Below are 17,925 nucleotides of genomic sequence, written 5' to 3' on the forward strand. Positions count from 1 at the left end.
TGTCAGTTATGATGCTGTGGGGGACGCCGTAACAGTGTACAACCCCGGATATGAAGTCTATCACCGGTCCGGATTCGGCCATCTTACAGGCTTGGCCTCTATCCATTTGGTGAATTTGTCCACCATGACCAGTAGATATTTTTTCTTGTGGGTTCCTCCTTTAAGGGGTCCAACCATGTCAAGCCCCCAAACCGCAAAAGGCTAGGTAATGGGTATGGTTTGTAGGGCGGTAGGCGGCATGTGGCTTTGATTAGCGAATAATTGGCAACCGATGCATCGCTGCACTAAGTCTTGAGCGTCTGCCCGGGCCGTCGGCCAATAAAATCCGGTACGGAAGGCCTTGCTTACGAGGGCCCGAGCTGCTACATGGTGCCCGCCGAGTCCGGCATGAATTTCAGCCAGAAGATTTCGCCCTTCTTCTTCGGAGATACACCTCTGAAGGACCCCGGTTGTGCTTTTCTTATAAAGCTCTCCCTCGTGGACTTTGTAGGCTTTAGATCTCCGCACTATGTAGCAGGCCTCGTTTTGGTCCTCGAGAAGTTCCTGCCTAGTTAGGTGGGCTAGGAATGGTTCTGTCCATGGAGCAATGACTGCCATTATTGTGTGGGCTGACGGTGTTGTTTCGTTGGCGGAGCCACCAACTATGTCAGAATGTTCGGTGAGGGGTAGTGTGGTTGTGTCCGGGCTGTTGTTTCCGAACTCTCCCTCTGTCACGCCCAATATGCGATACTATCCTAAAGAGACTCGAAGGTCCCATCAAGGATAGAGCCACATATTGAAACGCTTTGCAAGGTGGATATCATTACATCAACATTACATAATAGATGGGGATACATACAAGAGGCATACAATGCCACATGAATACAACATCACAATACATAAGAGCATCATCCGACTACGGATGAAACACAAACAGAAACTCAAACGACATCCACCCTGCTAGCCCAGGCTGCCGACCTGGAACCTATCCCCTGATCAAAGAAGAAGCATAAGAAGAACTCCGAAACAAGCAAACATCGCTCTCGCGTCATGATCAACGCATAACCTGTACCTGCAACTGTTGTTGTAGTAATCTGTGAGCCACGAGGACTCAGCAATCCCATTACCATGGGTATCAAGACTAGCAAAGCTTAATGGGAAAGGAAGGGGTAAAGTGGTGAGGTTGCAGCAGCGACTAAGCATATATGGTGGCTAACATACGCAAATAAGAGCGAGAAGAGAGCAAGCAGAATGGTCGTGAAGCTAGCAATGATCAAGAAGTGATCTTGAACTCCTACTTACGTCAAACATAACCCAAAACCATGTTCACTTCCCGGACTCCGCCGAAAAGAGACCATCACGGCTACACACTCGGTTGATGCGTTTTAATTAAGTCAAGTGTCAAGTTATCTACAACCAGACATTAACAAATTCCCATCTGCCCATAATCGCGGGCACGGCTTTCGAAAGTTTATACCCTGCAGGGGTGTCCCAACTTAGCCCATGATAAGCTCTCGCGATCAACGAAGGATATACCTTCTCCCAGGAAAACCCGATCAGACTCGGAATCCCGGTTTACAAGACATTTCAACAATGGTAAAACAAGACCAGCAAAGCCGTCCGATGCGCCGACAATCCCAATAGGAGCTGCACATATCTCGTTCTCAGGGCAACACCAGATGAGACGTCCTACGAGTAAAACCAGACCTCGAGTTTCCCCGAGGGGGCCCCGCAGTCTACTCGGTTCGGACCAACACTTAGACAAGCACTGGCCCGGGGGGACTAAAATAAAGATGACCCTTGGGCTCCGGAAACCCAAGGGAAAAAGGGCTAGGTGAGGCAAATGGTAAAACCAAGGCTGGGCCTTGCTGGAGGAGTTTTATTCAAAGCGAACTGTCAAGGGGGTCCCATAAATCACCCAACCGCGTAAGGAACGCAAAATCCGGGAACATAACACTGGTATGACGGAAACTAGGGTGGCAAGAGTGGAACAAAACACCAGGCATAAGGCCGAGTCTTCCACCCTTTACCAAGTATATAGATGCATTAATTAAATAAGAGAATATTGTGATATCCCAACATAATCCTGTCCATCATGGGGCAATCTTCAACTTCACCTGCAACTAGCAACACTATAAGAGGGCTGAGCAAAGCGGTAACATAGCCAAGCAATGGTTTGCTAGGAAGGGTGAAAAGGTTAGAGGCTAACATGGCAATTTGGGGAGGCTTGATAAACAGGTGATAGGTAGCGCAACATAGCGATAGAACAAAGCAACTAGCATAGCAATGATAGTAGTGAGATCCAGGGTAGTGGTCATCTTGCCTGAAATCCTGCAAGGAAGAAGAACGAGTCCATGAAGAAGACGAACGGATGAAGTCGAACGAATCCTCACAACTCCGGAACGAAACCGAAGCTAACGAGAGAAGCAAACCGGAAAGAAGCATACAACATGGTAAATGCACAAGCATAAACATGGCATGATGCACAAACAAGTATGATGCATGTCCGGTTTAATGAGGCATGGCATGGCAAAGTGCAACAGACAATACTACAAATTAAGTGGAGCTCAATATGCAACGAGTTTCATATTGACGAAACACCACATGACTTATTTAGTTCTCTCTCATTTAAGCTACCAAACAAAATTAAATGTTGTTAAACATGGCAAGAGGTGAGGCATAATAAAACTACCTATCTAAGCAAATTTAAATGAGGTCGGAACCACAAAACAACAATTCCGGAAAATCCCCATGTGCATATTCTAGTTTTGGTACTCTTCTGCTCTAAACCATATTTTTGAGTTGTTAGACATGCAAAACAATGCCACCATGTTAAACTAGGCATTTTTCCACCCCATTTACATATAAAGTTTATTTAAAACCGAGCTACGGTTATTTAGTTATGAAATAAATCATTTTAACACGGCATTTATGCAAAATTAAATAAACAGCAGTTTAAACATTTTAAACATGGATGAAAGTGACAAATTATTAATCTACGCAAAATTCTAAGCATTTTACATATTAAAATTATTTACATATGATGCACGGTTTGTGAGATATTAAATGCATGAACATGGAGGGGTAATCTGTAAATATGCAGCTCTCTGGATAAATGGCAAAATCGCAGAACGGGAAAAAATATGACATGGGCCGAAACCGAACCACACGGGCCGACGCAGGAAACAATAGTGCGCAGGGGGCGCAGGATAGCGCGTGGGCGCTCACCAGAGGGCCACTGGGCCGGGCGAGCTGGGCCTAGAGGCGCTGCGGCTGGGCCTGGCGTTGGCTGCGGGCCACACACGCACATCGAGGCGAGACAGGGCGCGGTCAACGCAGGGGCGGCACGCTCGTTTGTCTTCGAAGCAGAGGAAACAGGGGCGCGGCGAGGACGGGGTCAACGGCGCGGCAGCAGCTGCAGGGAAGACCGACGAGGTGGAGATGGGGCGGATCCGGCTGGCCGGCGCCGGATCCGGGCAACGACGGCGCGGACGGAGCTCAGGGGCGGCCATGGCGTTTACCTGTGCAGAGAGAGTCGAGAGGGAGATCGTGAGACTGAGAGGGAGCAACAAAGGGAGCAAGATGGAGAGAGAGGCAGGGGCACGCGACCGGAGGCGTGATGGCGCTCGTAGGTGGTGGCGGGCTGGTCGAAGATGCTGCGACGACGAGTGGAGACGTGGCTGAGTAGCTGTTGGAAGAGGAGGTCGTAGGCGGCCGGCTGGGCGTCCCTGGCGGCGGTCAATCGGGCTCCGGCGAGGGTCATCGGCAGCACGGGCGTTGGGGACGAGGCAGAGGGGGAAGGGGCGCGTCGGGGAGGCCGAAGACGGGCGCCATGGACTGCAGGAGCTCGGGGGTGGAGCTCTCCCGCTCGAGCGCGAGGGACTCGGGCAAGAGGAGGCTGGCAGCAAGATGAGGAAGGGAGCTGGGGAGCTGATGGTTGGGTGGATCGAGGATGAAATCGAGGAGGGAAGGCGTGGTCTGCTACGCTTGTTGGATTGATCTGGGAGGTGGAGGCAACGGGTTGGAGGCCGAGAGGATTTTTGGATCAGGGGTGCGGGCTATGGTTGGTGGGGAACCGAGGGAGGCAGTGGATCGAGCAGGTGGTTGGCTCGATCGGGTCTGGAGGATCCCGAGGGGAATGGAGACAGCGGCGGCTGGACAGGGGAGGATCCCTAAAAAATAGGGTTTGGTCTAAAAATGGCAAGGTCTATATATATATATATAATGAGGGGAGTTTTAGGGGCGTCCGATCGCCATCGAACGATCGAGAAATAAGTAGGTAGGGGTCCAACTAAGAAAACGAAGATATTTTAGGGATGTTAGGGACGATTCGAATCCAACGGAGATGACTGAGCGGGTCAGGTTCGGGGCAGGTTTCAGACACGTACAAGAGGTGGTCGATGGTTGAGTAGAGAGGTTAGGTGGTCAGACAAGAGGGACTCGAGAAACTCGGTTGGTCTCGGAACGGACAACGGAGAGACGCGGCAACTACGAACGAACTAAGAGTTTTAAGAAAACATGCAGATGCGATGTGGATGATGCAATGATGAATGCAATAAATAAATAAATCACACGCCAACAACGAAATACATGGAAGGCATCTGGAGCGTCCTTCTCGGGGCGTTACAACACTCCACCACTACAAGAGGATCTCGTCCCGAGATCTAGGATGGCGCCGGAGAGAAAACGGAAGAGGAAGAGAGGAGGTAAAACTAAGTTGCTTCTTTGACAAAGAGTGAAACCAATGAACCTTGAGAGGTTGAAAAATTGAAAGAAGAACACAACAAAGTTGAACGAATTTGGAAACAATCCGTTAGAAAAAAGTAACAAGGAACATTGCGAGAACTTGAAGGTTGCAAAGACATGAATCAAGAGTTTAATGGACAAGATAGAATTCGAAACCACTCCGGTTTAAACAAGATGAGAGAGGAAGAATTCGGGCAGCACTCCGATAGAAAAAAAAGAAGAAAACTTGATAAGCTGAAAAGATATTGAAAAGATGATACAACACTCCGGTTGGACATGGAAGGAATATAATTTGAACCTGGCAAAATGAAAGCACTTGGATGAGACTCCGGTTAAAAGAGGAAATATAGACACAACACTCCGGTTAAATGGATAAGCATGAAAAGAACATGATCTTGACAATTTGACATGGTGAGTGAAAAGAGCAACATCACAATGCCTCCGGAAGAAAGAATAGAAGATAGATCACTGGAATAAAAGAATGGAGAAGAAAATGCCAACTTGTGCCACAAATGAGCTTGAAAAGCATCCTTGCAAAGAAGAATTGAACGGAGTTGTTGGAAAATCAACAATGAAAAGCACAAGCTTATTATGGGCTTATGGCAAACATCTCAAAATGATGAGGTGACAACCTGCCACTAACGAAAAACAATTGCTTGTTTGAGATCAACGAAGGGATGAAAACTGCTTTCGCTGAGAGGATAGGAGAAAACTTGGATCATTGATAAGCACCACAATAGCAACATTCCTTAGGGAAGGCTTTAGGTGAAATATGACACAAGATAACTCCAACAAAGAGATTAATGGATTTAAAACACCTCATTCTTGACAACATATGAATCATGAAACATGTAGGAAATTGTCAAGAGTGACATAACACCACCTCAAAAGATAAGGTAGAAAGAATTGCACTTCGAAATGCAAGAAGAAGAATATTTGAACTCCCCAAAACAAAACATGTGTTGAGCATCATGTTTAATTAGAGTATAGCTTGGCGGATCATAACTTCAAGAGAAATCTTGAAGAACAATTGACGAATGAAAGGAATCCTTGATGAACCACCATGTAGAGCCTCCATGAAGAACTCCAGTAATAAAAGGATGATAGAAAGAAAGAGAGGTTGAAAACACAAGGTGAACCCTTGCAATGATTTAGACGGAGCTTCGCAATGAGATAATTGAGAGAGCTTGGAACTCCGAAAAGAAAGATGAAGCCTCTCGAACCGATAAATGTGACATGATGAACAACTCCGGAAAGAAGAAACTAGATTACTTGGATGAAACAATAATAAGAATTATGTTATGCGTATCCTTCACCAATTTAAATTGATGACAAGCAACGGATTTGGCATACTACTTATTCCCATAGAAAGGATTAAGAGAGACATAGCGCAAACTTGAGAAGGTATAGATGGAACCATCGATGGGATTTGGAAACAACGAATGAATTGGTATGATAACAATGGAAGAGGAATGTTGGACGAACCACCGTAAGAATTAAAAATGAAAGTATCAAAGGCACAATTCACCGGAAAGAATGAAGATACTTGAGGGGATTTAGATACAAGTGAACGAAGAGATCATGAACTGATTAGAGGGTATTTGAACGATGCACCGGTAAGATTTGGAGAATGATAGCTACATGCTGAGAAAGAAGAATTATGACATGATGGCCTTCGGAGGAAAAAAATGGAAACAACTCATGAAATGCTCCGGATGGTAAGAAAAGAATTGTCACAATCAAAACAATTATGAGGATAGCATGAAGCTAGAACCATGAATATTCAAGAGAATGGACCAAGATTTAAGAGAAATCCTTCTTCGGTCTTCAAATGTTGAGAATGTTGACGAGAACCACCCTGAATTGTTGAGGCACCCCAGAATGAAGAATAGAAAGGTTGAATCAACGATGAAAAGAATTTGAAAACGATCTTGGAGAAGGCATATGACTGATGGAATCCATTCTTAAATCATACTTGAATAGAATTTGGAATGGCTCCGAAATAATTAGAAGAGCCAGGTAAGATCCTGGGAAAAGACCTGTGGGTTAGGGCCCACTCGAAAGAAAACACCGTTGGAAATGATTTTAAAGAGAGATTGCACCGGTTGAATTAAATGGCTTGAATGAGATAACACAAATAGCTTGAACGGATTGAGAATGGAAACACAAGTCTTGTGAAATATCTTCAGCACTCTGGAACAAATGAATAACAAGAGGTGAGTGATTGAGAGGTGCACAGGCATGAGAAAGCATTAGAAACGAGGAAAGGAATATGATCAACATTGAAAGCTTGAAATGGATCCACCGGAGAAGAAACAACAATGAAGGATGATGAACTTGAAGCTCTGTTAGTATCTTCCTGAGAATCGCCGGATAAGAGCATTGACGGAAAAGAATAGAGAGACTTCTCATCAATCAGATGGATACCCGATTAAGAAATCTGAGTCCTTGAAGAAAAGGGTGGGAGGGCGGGGAAAACAAAGACAACTTGGAATGGATGAAACAAACACCGGTGAGAAAACTTAGAGTTGATCTTGCGGATGTTGAAAATGATCGGAACCACTTGAAGAGAAGCACACCGGTTGAAAAAGAATTAACATGACGACCTCGATGATCAAGAAGGATTAGTATTAACATACCAATATGAGAACACCGTTTAGGAAAGGTATGGATTCAACATTTGACTTCGAAGCAACTCGAATACCACAACTCAAAACAAAACAAAGGATTGGCTTGCAGAAATAAGCCGGAACAAGCATATGATAGAGATTTACCCAATCCCATATCATGCATCTATCAGAAAGATATTCTAGGAGCTACTTGAATTCCCACCTATAAACTCCCAAAACTTTCTGGTTATGCAATCTGGTGTTGGGGATACAGGGGAAGCAATATATCTCACCCAAACTAACAATCCCTACATCCAGCTGTATCCATCCGTCAACACATAACCAAGAAAACTTCGGAAATCGTGTACCTCAACCTTCGAAAAGCATCCATTATACGAGTTATGGCAATACTCCCGAACTCCCCAGTACTGGGTGACGTCGAGGTTATCTCACCAACAACTGCATAAAAGAGATTTTCGATGTCGGCAAAACTCAGGTATTCTAGAACTGCAACGATAAAATTGTGACGACAACACCTCGGAGCTCAACTCCCCGGGTCAATGCCACATAATAGACAGGAGGCACCAAGAACAATGTTCTCGTCACAAAACCATCGGAACGATTCCAAGATACCCGCGTGATCCTAAATTTTTTTTAGTGAAATTTGAGGAGAGGAAAGTCAAAACATCTACGTCAAGAGACCTCACCAGAGCGATGAAGGGGCCGGGGAGTAAAAAGAATCCTACTCTCCGACATATATAATCCTAAGACTCAAAAATAGTTTTCTTCTAGACTCAACAACGGCCAACAATCAAGGGGGCTCCTATCGTCGGTCGAGGCTCTGATACCAACTTGTCACGCCCAATATGCAATACTATCCTAAAGAGACTCGAAGGTCCCACCAAGGATAGAACCGCATATTGAAACGCTTTGCAAGGTGGATATCATTACATCAACATTACATAATAGATGGGGATACATACAAGAGGCATACAATGCCACATGAATACAACATCACAATACATAAGAGCATCATCCGACTACGGATGAAACACAAACAGAAACTCAAACGACATCCACCCTGCTAGCCCAGGCTGCCGACCTGGAACCTATCCCCTGATCGAAGAAGAAGCAGAAGAAAACTCCGAAACAAGCAAACATCGCTCTCGCGTCATGATCATTGCATAACCTGTACCTGCAATTGTTGTTGTAGTAATCTGTGAGCCACGAGGACTCAGCAATCCCATTACCATGGGTATCAAGACTAGCAAAGCTTAATGGGAAAGGAAGGGGTAAAGTGGTGAGGTTGCAGCAGCGACTAAGCATATATGGTGGCTAACATACGCAAATAAGAGCGAGAAGAGAGCAAGCGGAACGGTCGTGATCAAGAAGTGATCCTGAACTCCTACTTACGTCAAACATAACCCAAAACCGTGTTCACTTCCCGGACTCCGCCGAAAAGAGACCATCACGGCTACACACTCGGTTGATGCGTTTTAATTAAGTCAAGTGTCAAGTTATCTACAACCGGACATTAACAAATTCCCATCTGCCCATAACCACGGGCACGGCTTTCGAAAGTTTATACCCTGCAGGGGTGTCCCAACTTAGCCTATGATAAGCTCTCGCGATCAATGATGGATATTCCTTCTCCCAGGAAGACCCGATCAGACTCGGAATCCCGGTTTACAAGACATTTCGACAATGGTAAAACAAGACCAGCAAAGCCGCCCGATGCGCCGACAATCCCGATAGGAGCTGCACATATCTCATTCTCAGGGCAACACCGGATGAGACATCCTACGAGTAAAACCAGACCTCGAGTTTCCCCGAGGGGGCCCCACAGTCTACTCGGTTCGGACCAACACTTAGACAAGGACTGGCCCGGGGGGGCTAAAATAAAGATGACCCTTGGGCTCCGGAAACCCAAGGGAAAAAGGGCTAGGTGAGGCAAATGGTAAAACCAAGGTTGGGCCTTGCTGGAGGAGTTTTATTCAAAACGAACTGTCAAGGGGGTCCAATAAATCACCCAACCGCGTAAGGAATGCAAAATCCGGGAACATAACACCGGTATGACGGAAACTAGGGCGGCAAGAGTGGAACAAAACACCAGGCATAAGGCCGAGTCTTCCACCCTTTACCAACTATATAGATGCATTAATTAAATAAGAGAATATTGTGATATCCCAACATAATCCTGTCCATCGTGGGGCAATCTTGAACTTCACTTGCAACTAGCAACGCTATAAGAGGGCTGAGCAAAGCGGTAACATAGCCAAGCAATGGTTTGCTAGGAAGGGTGAAAAGGTTAGAGACTGACATGGCAATTTGGGGAGGCTTGATAAACAGGTGATAGGTAGCGCAGCATAGCGATAGAATGAAGCAACTAGCATAGCAATGATAGTAGTGAGATCCAGGGTAGTGGTCATCTTGCCCGAAATCCCGCAAGGAAGAAGAACTAGTCCATGAAGAAGACGAACAGATGAAGTCGAACGAATCCTCACAACTCCGGAACGAAACCGAAGCTAAGGAGAGAAGCAAACCGGAAAGAAGCATACAACATGGTAAATGCACAAGCATAAACATGGCATGATGCACAAACAAGTATGATGCATGTCCGGTTTAATGAGGCATGGCATGGCAAAGTGCAACAGACAATACTACAAATTAAGTGGAGCTCAATATGCAACGAGTTGCATATTGACGAAACACCACATGACTTATTTAGTTCTCTCTCGTTTAAGCTACCAAACAAATTAAATGTTGTTAAACATGGCAAGAGGTGAGGCATAATAAAACTACCTATCTAAGCAAATTTAAATGAGGCCGGAACCACAAAACAACAATTCCAGAAAATCCCCATGTGCATATTCTAGTTTTGGTACTGTTCTGCTCTAAACCATATTTTAGAGTTGTTAGACATGCAAAACAATGCCGCCATGTTAAACTAGGCATTTTTCCACCCCATTTACATATAAAATTTATTTAAAACCGAGCTACAGTTATTTAGTTATGAAATAAATCATTTTAACATGGCATTTATGCAAAATTAAATAAACAACAAGTTTAAACATTTTAAACATGGATGAAAGTGACAAATTATTAATTTACACAAAATTCTAAGCATTTTACATATTAAAATTATTTACATATGATGCACGGTTTGTGAGATATTAAATGCATGAACATGGAGCGGTAATCTGTAAATATGCAGCTCTCTGGATAAATGGCAAAATCGCAGAACGGGAAAAAAATATGACAAGGGCCGAAACCGAACCGCACGGGCCGACGCAGGAAACAATAGTGCGCAGGGGGCGCAGGATAGCGGGTGGGCGCTCACCAGAGGGCCACTGGGCCGGGCGAGCTGGGCCTAGAGGCGCTGCGGCTGGGCCTGGCGCTGGCTGCGGGCCACGCAGGCACATCGAGGCGAGGCAGGGCGCGGTCAACGCAGGGGCGGCGCGCTTGTTTGTCTTTGAACCAGAGGAAACAGGGGCGCGGCGAGGACGGGGTCAACGGCGCGGCAGCAGCTGCTGGGAAGACCGGCGAGGTGGAGATGGGGCGGATCCGGCTGGCCGGCACCGGATCCGGGCAACGACGGCGCGGACGGAGGTCAGGGGCGGCCATGGCGTTTACCTGTGTAGAGAGAGTCGAGAGGGAGATCGTGAGACTGAGAGGGAGCAACGAAGGGAGCAAGATGGAGAGAGAGGCAGGGGCACGCGACCGGAGGCGTGATGGCGCTCGTAGGTGGTGGCGGGCTGGTCGAAGATGCTGCGACGACGAGTGGAGACGTGGCTGAGTAGCTGCGGGAAGAGGAGGTCGTAGGCGGCCGGCTGGGCGTCCCTGGCGGCGGTCAGTCGGGCTCCGGCGAGGGTCATCGGCAGCACGGGCGTTGGGGACAAGGCAGAGGGGGAAGGGGCGCGTCGGGGAGGCCGAAGACGGGCGCCATGGACTGCACGAGCTCGGGGGCGGAGCTCTCCCGCTCGAGCGCGAGGGGCTCGGGCACGAGGAGGCTGGCAAGGGAGCTGGGGAGCTGATGGTTGGGTGGATCGAGGAGGGAAGGCGTGGTCTGCTATGCTGGTTGGATCGATCTCGGAGGTGGAGGCTATGGTTGGTGGGGAACCGAGGGAGGCAGTGGATCGAGCAGGTGGTTGGCTCGATCGGATCTGGAGGATCCCGAGGGGAATGGAGACAGCAGCGGCGGCTGGACAGGGGAGGATCCCTAAAAAATAGGGTTTGGTCTAAAAATGGCAAGGTCTATATATATATATATATATATATAATGAGGGGAGTTTTAGGGGCGTCCAATCGCCATAGGACGGTCGAGAAATAAATAGGTAGGGGTCCAACTGAGAAAACGAAGATATTTTAGGGATGTTAGGGGATGATTCGAATCCAACGGAGATGACTGAGTGGGTCAGGTTCGGGGCAGGTTTCGGACATGCACAAGAGGGGGTCGATGGTTGAGCAGAGAGGTTAGGTGGTCAGACAAGAGGGACTCGAGAAACTCGGTTGGTCTCGGAACGGACAACAGAGAGACGCGGCAACTACGAACGAACTAAGAGTTTTAAGAAAACATGGAGATGCAATGTGGATGATGCAATGATGAATGCAATAAATAAATAAATCACACGCCAACAACGAAATACATGGAAGGCATCTGGAGTGTCGGTCTCGGGGCGTTACACCCTCCCATGATACGGATGGCTTGAAAAGCCTCTCTAGGAAGATGTTGGGAGGGACGGCATCGCGCTTTGCGCCAATGCGTGCCAACACGTCTGCTGCCTGGTTGTTCTTCCGGGCTATATGGTGAAATTCGAGCCCCTCAAACCAAGCTGACATCTTTAAGACGGTGTTACGATAAGCTGCCATTTTCGGATCCTTGGCATCAAAGTCTCCATTTATTTGGGATATCGCGAGGTTTGAATCCCCGCGGACCTCTAGGTGCTGAATACCCATGGAGACTGCCATCCGGAGATACTCGTATTCGGCTTCATTGTTGGAGTCCGTGTACATTATCTGAAGTACATATTGGACTGTATCTCCAGTTGGGGACGTCAGAATGACGCCAGCCCCCAGGCTAGCCAACATTTTGGAGCTGTCGAAGTGCATGATCCAGTTGGAATATGCGTCGTACTCTTTAGGAAGCTCGGCTTCAGTCCATTCGGCGATAAAGTCAGCCAAAACCTGCGACTTAATAGCTCGTCGTGGCTTGTAAGATATGTCGAACGGGAGGAGCTCAATGGCCCATTTGGCAATCCGGCCCGTTGCGTAGCGGTTGTTTATAATGTCATTAAGGGGTACTTCGGAGGCTACTGTTATCAAACACTCTTGGAAATAGTGTCGCAGCTTCCGGGATGCCATGAACACCGCGTATGCTATCTTTTGGTAATGCGGGTACCGTGACTTGTATGGAGTTAGGACAGTGGACACGTAGGACAGTGGACGAGCACTGCGCTTACAACTTGATGGGTTGCCGCGATGTATAATAGCATTGGTTTGCCCGTGTTGGGCGCGGCCAGGACCGGATTTGCTGCGATGTATAATAGCACCCAGTATGGCTTTGATTTCTTCGAGTCCGACCGTGGCGGCATCCGTCCACTCGAAGTGTTCGGTGCACCGCAGGAGGCGATAAAGAGGTAATGCCTTTTCTCCTAAGCGAGAGATAAAGTGGCTTAGAGCCGCCACGCATCCAGTCAATTTTTGTATTTGCTTGAGGTCTTTTGGGGTATCCAGTTGTGACAGAGCTCGGATCTTGGCTGGGTTTGCCTGAATTCCCGTACCGGATACGATGAAGCCTAAGAGCTTTCCGGCTGGTATGCCGAAAATGCATTTTTCTGGGTTGAGCTTAATGTCATATGCTCGGAGATTGTCGAACGTGAGCCTCAAGTCGTCTACTAGAGTTTAGACATGCTTGGATTTGATGACCACGTCATCTACGTGCGCTTCAACTATTTTGCCGATCTGGTTGGCCAGACATGTCTGAATCATGCGCTGATATGTCGCGCCGGCGTTTTTGAGCCCGAAGGGCATCGTGTTGAAGAAGAATGGGCCGTATGGGGTGATGAATGCCGTTGCGGCTTGGTCTGACTCTGCCATCTTGATTTGGTGGTAGCCAGAGTATGCATCGAGGAAACACAATGAATCGTGTCCTGCAGTGGTGTCAATGATTTGATCGATTAGGGGGAGGGGGGAGGGATCCTTTGGGCAGGACTTATTTAGGTCTTTGAAATCGATGCATAGGCGCCAGGATTTGTCCTTCTTTGGTACCATCACCAGGTTTGCTAGCCAGTCCGGATGTTTTATATCTATGATGAATCCGGCTTCCAGTAGTTTTGCTAGCTCCTTTCCCATGGCTTGTCTCTTGGGTTCGGAGAAACGCCGAAGAGTCTGCTTAACGGGCTTGAACCCTTTTAGGATGTTCAGGCTGTGCTCAGCCAGCCTGCGTTGGATTCCTGGCATGTCTGAAGGGTGCCAGGCAAAAATGTCCCAATTTTCTCGTAGGAATTCTCTAAGTGCGGCGTCTACATTAGGTTTTAGTTGTGCCCCGATGGAGGCCGTTTTTGTAGTGTCCGTTGGATGGACTTGGAACTTGACTATTTTGTCTGCCGGCTTGAAGGAGGTGGACTTGGATCTTTTGTCGAGTATCACGTCGTCCCTGTCCACCGTGGAGCGCAACACAGTTAGTTCTTCGGCCGCCAGGGCTTTGGATAATGCCTCGAGGGCCAGTGCGGTTGTCTTGTTTTCGGCGCGGAGCGCTGTGTCCGGATCACTAGCAAGAGTGATAATTCCGTTGGGTCCGGGCATTTTGAGCTTCATGTACACATAATGGGGTATAGCTAGAAAAATTGTGAATGCTTCTCGCCCTAACAGAGCGTGGTATCCGCTGCTGAACGGGGCCACTTGAAATGTGACCTCCTCGGATTTGTAATTATCCAGCGTGCCGAACACCACATCCAGTGTGATTTTCCCTGAACAGCATGCTTCCCGGCTGGGGATTATTCCTCTAAAGGTTGTGTTGCTTCGCTCAATGCGGCTCCAGTCTATTTCCATTTTTCGTAGTGTTTCCTCATAGATGAGGTTCAATCCGCTGCCACCGTCCATGAGTACCTTTGTAAGCCGGAAGCCTTCCACTATCGGACTGAGGACCAGTGCAGCTGGTGCTCGAGCTGGCCGGACTTTATGTTCGTCACTGGCATTAAAAGTGATAGCCGTGTCACTCCATGGATTTATTGTTGCTACTTGGTAGAATTCGGCAAGGCAGCGGAGCGTTTGCTTCCTCGCATTGTTTGATGCGAAAGTCTCGAAGACTGTTCACACCGTACTGGCATTTCTGGGGTGGTGCTCAGCGGATTCTGGAGTTAGAAGCTCCTCGCCACTCCTGGCCACATGCCGGAGTATCCAACATGCTCTAAGGCTGTGAGTTGGTGCGACTTCCCATGAACTATGAATTTTACAGGGTCCATTGAGCCATCCCTCCAGTACGGTCCCATACCGTATAGAGGGTTTTTGTTTTTTGCTGTTTCGCTCAGGTGCCTGGCGATAATGCGCCCTTTTGTTTCGGACTGGAATTGCATTCAGGGTCGGATTGTCCCAGAATTTTGTTTCGGTTTTCCGAACGCTTTCTGTCGCACAGTACTTTCATACTATGGATGTCAAGTCGGCGAAGCGTGTAATTTCACGGTGACTTATGGCGTTGAGGATTCCGATGTCCGTGCAGTTGTTACAGAAGAACGAAATTGCGTCCTTCTCACGACAGTCCTTTATCCTGTTCATAACCAGGAGGAATCTGGCCTAGTAGTGATGTACTGTTTCCCCGGGCTCTTGCTGTATTTGGGATAGGTCCCTTATAGTTGGGTGGGCGGGTGGATTTAAATCCGGAACCTCGCCCGATCTAAGATTCAGGGGCCAAGAAAATTCCGAATTCGGAAGCTTGTTTTCTTGGACGTTATTCAATGAATCTGGCCTGCTGCCTAACTTTAGGTTCAGGTCTTGGGCGACGTCCTCCCCTCCGCAGATGTCCGGCTTGGAGGGGTCGGGAATCCGGACACATCTGGTCCTTAGGATGGGTGGGGATTCGCCGCATTGTTCTTCCACCGCTTCAACATGGTGGGTGACCTAGGGAGAGCCAATCTCTCTCTGATCAGGTTTAAGCCCAATGTGGCCGTAATCTGTAGCGACTCCCAGGGCGGTGATGCGATCCAAGAGCTCGTTCAGGGAAGAGAGCTCCATCGGATCTAACTGCTCGGCGAGTTCCGAGCTGAACTGGAGATTGCTTTCGATGACCCGAGAGGTCATCGCCGGCGCGGCGGCCGAACAGGCGGTCATCAAAAAACTGCCTAGTCGGAGAGTTTGGCCGACAGCCAAAGCTCCTTTAGCAACAGCGCCGTCTTTAAAGATGGGGTGCGGCATCCTTCCTATCGGTGACGACATAGAGGAACTCTCAATGAAAGCACCAATGTCGGTGTCAAAACCGGCGGATCTCGGGTAGGGGGTCCCGAACTATGCGTCTAGGCGGATGGTAACAGGAGACAAGGGACACGATGTTTTTACCTAGGTTCGGGCCCTCTCGGTGGAGGTAAAACCCTACTCCTGCTTGATTAATATTGATGGTATGGATAGTACAAGAGTTGATCTACCACGAGATCGGAGAGGCTAAACCCTAGAAGCTAGCCTATGGTATGATTGTTGTCCATCCTACGGACTAAAACTCTCCGGTTTATATAGACACCGGAGAGGGATAGGGTTACACAGAGTCGGTTACAATCAGAGAAGATCTTCATATCGTATCGCCAAGCTTGCCTTCCATGCCAAGGAAAGTCCCATCCGGACACGGGACGAAGTCTTCAATCTTGTATCTTCATAATCCGGGAGTCCGGCCAAAGGTCATAGTCCGGCCATCCGGACACCCCATAATCCAGGACTCCCTCAATAAGCATGGACAATTTTTTATAATGAGAAAGGAGCTCCCGAGGACACATGGGAATTATTGTCAAGTTAGTTTTCATCACGCTCATATGATTCACGTTCGGTACTTTGATAATTTGATATGTGGGTGGTCTGGTGCTTGGGTACTGCCCTTACTTGGACAAGAATCCCACTTATTATTAACCCCTATTGCAAGCATCTGCAACTACAAAAGAAGTATTAAGGTAAACCTAACCACATCATTAAACATATGGATCCAAATCAGCCCCTTACGAAGCAACGCATAAACTAGGGTTTAAGCTTCTGTCACTCTAGCAACCCATCATCTACTTATTACTTCCCAATGACTTCCTCTAGGCCCAAATAATGGTGAAGTGTCATGTAGTCGACGTTCACATAACACCACTAGAGGAAAGACAACATACATCTCATCAAAATATCGAATAATACCAAATTCACATGACTACTAATAGCAAGACTTCACCCATGTCCTCAGGAACAAACGTAACTACTCACAAAGCATATTCATGTTCATAATCAGAGGAGTAATAATATGCATTAAGGATCTGAACATATGATCTTCCACCAAGTAAACCAATTAGCATCAACTACAAGGAGTAATCAACACTACTAGCAACCCACAGGTACCAATTTGTGGTTTGGATAAAAGATTGGATACAAGAGATGAACTAGGGTTTTGAGAGGATGTCAGGACCCCGACTCAATGCCACATCGATCTAGCATGTAACACATCATATCACTTTGCGTCCTCACGCACGGTAATCCCATGGGTGTCGCCTTACCTTTGCCCGGGACCGTTTGCGCCTTGTGGCACACGTATATGATAGTGTCGCTAGCATCCATATGATAAGGAGTCCGGGCTGACATGGCTAGTCGTAAACCCAAAGTGGCACAAACTTACAGGGACAGGCATCCATGACCCAGCATCGAACATGTCGGTCATCAATGAGTGAATCCAGGCTGTAGCACTGGGCTAGCAGGACTCTGGTGAACCGGGCTGTAGCGGGCTAACAGGACTCCGGTATTCATCGCGTGACATTTCCCCGAGGGGACAGACACAGGAACAAAGGACACATGCCGGCCAGCCTAAGTGTTTCAGAGCAGTAGCAAGCTACCATGGCTCGGTGGAAACACTAGGAGACATTTCCCGGTAAGAGAGGCTACCAAGGATAAACAACTAGATAGTCAGATCCCACACATACCAAGCATTTCAATAACATACACACAATATGCTCGATATGTGTAAATACAACATGGCATCACAACATAACTCTACGACTCAAGTATTTTATTCAATAGGCTCCGAGGAGCGAGATATTACAAACATAGTCTCGTGACCCAACATTCAGAGCATACAAGTCAAAGCACATGCGGAAGCTTAACATGTCTGAGTACAGACATCTACAAAATAAAAATGCCGAGAAGCCTGACTAACTCCCAGATCCTACTGAGGGCACAAGATCGTAGCTGAGGTAACAAGCTAAACGTCGAAGTCCACGCGGAACTACTAGTGAGACTGAAGTCTCTCTGCAAAAACATAAAATAGGCAAACGTGAGTACAAATGTACCCAGCAAGACTTACATCAGAACTAACTACATATGCATCATTATCAACAAAGGGGGTGGTGGAGTTTAACTGTAGCAA

At 47.5% G+C, this 17,925-nt stretch overlaps 1 long non-coding RNA gene and 1 pseudogene across 1 annotated transcript; one reads left to right on the plus strand and one right to left on the minus strand.

The window, feature by feature from the left end:
• The window catches only part of LOC119306293, a 45,877-nt pseudogene that overhangs the window by 14,493 nt on the left and 13,459 nt on the right, over positions 1 to 17,925 (plus strand).
• Positions 8,471 to 11,545, minus strand: LOC119306294. The gene is made up of 3 exons (XR_005148911.1): positions 11,056 to 11,545; positions 10,675 to 10,967; positions 8,471 to 8,529 (listed from the first exon to the last, which is right to left on the minus strand). It is a non-coding gene; the product is annotated as an uncharacterized LOC119306294 (long non-coding RNA).

Source organism: Triticum dicoccoides, chromosome 5B (assembly GCF_002162155.2).
Source record: "Triticum dicoccoides isolate Atlit2015 ecotype Zavitan chromosome 5B, WEW_v2.0, whole genome shotgun sequence".
NCBI classification, from domain to species: domain Eukaryota; kingdom Viridiplantae; phylum Streptophyta; class Magnoliopsida; order Poales; family Poaceae; genus Triticum; species Triticum dicoccoides.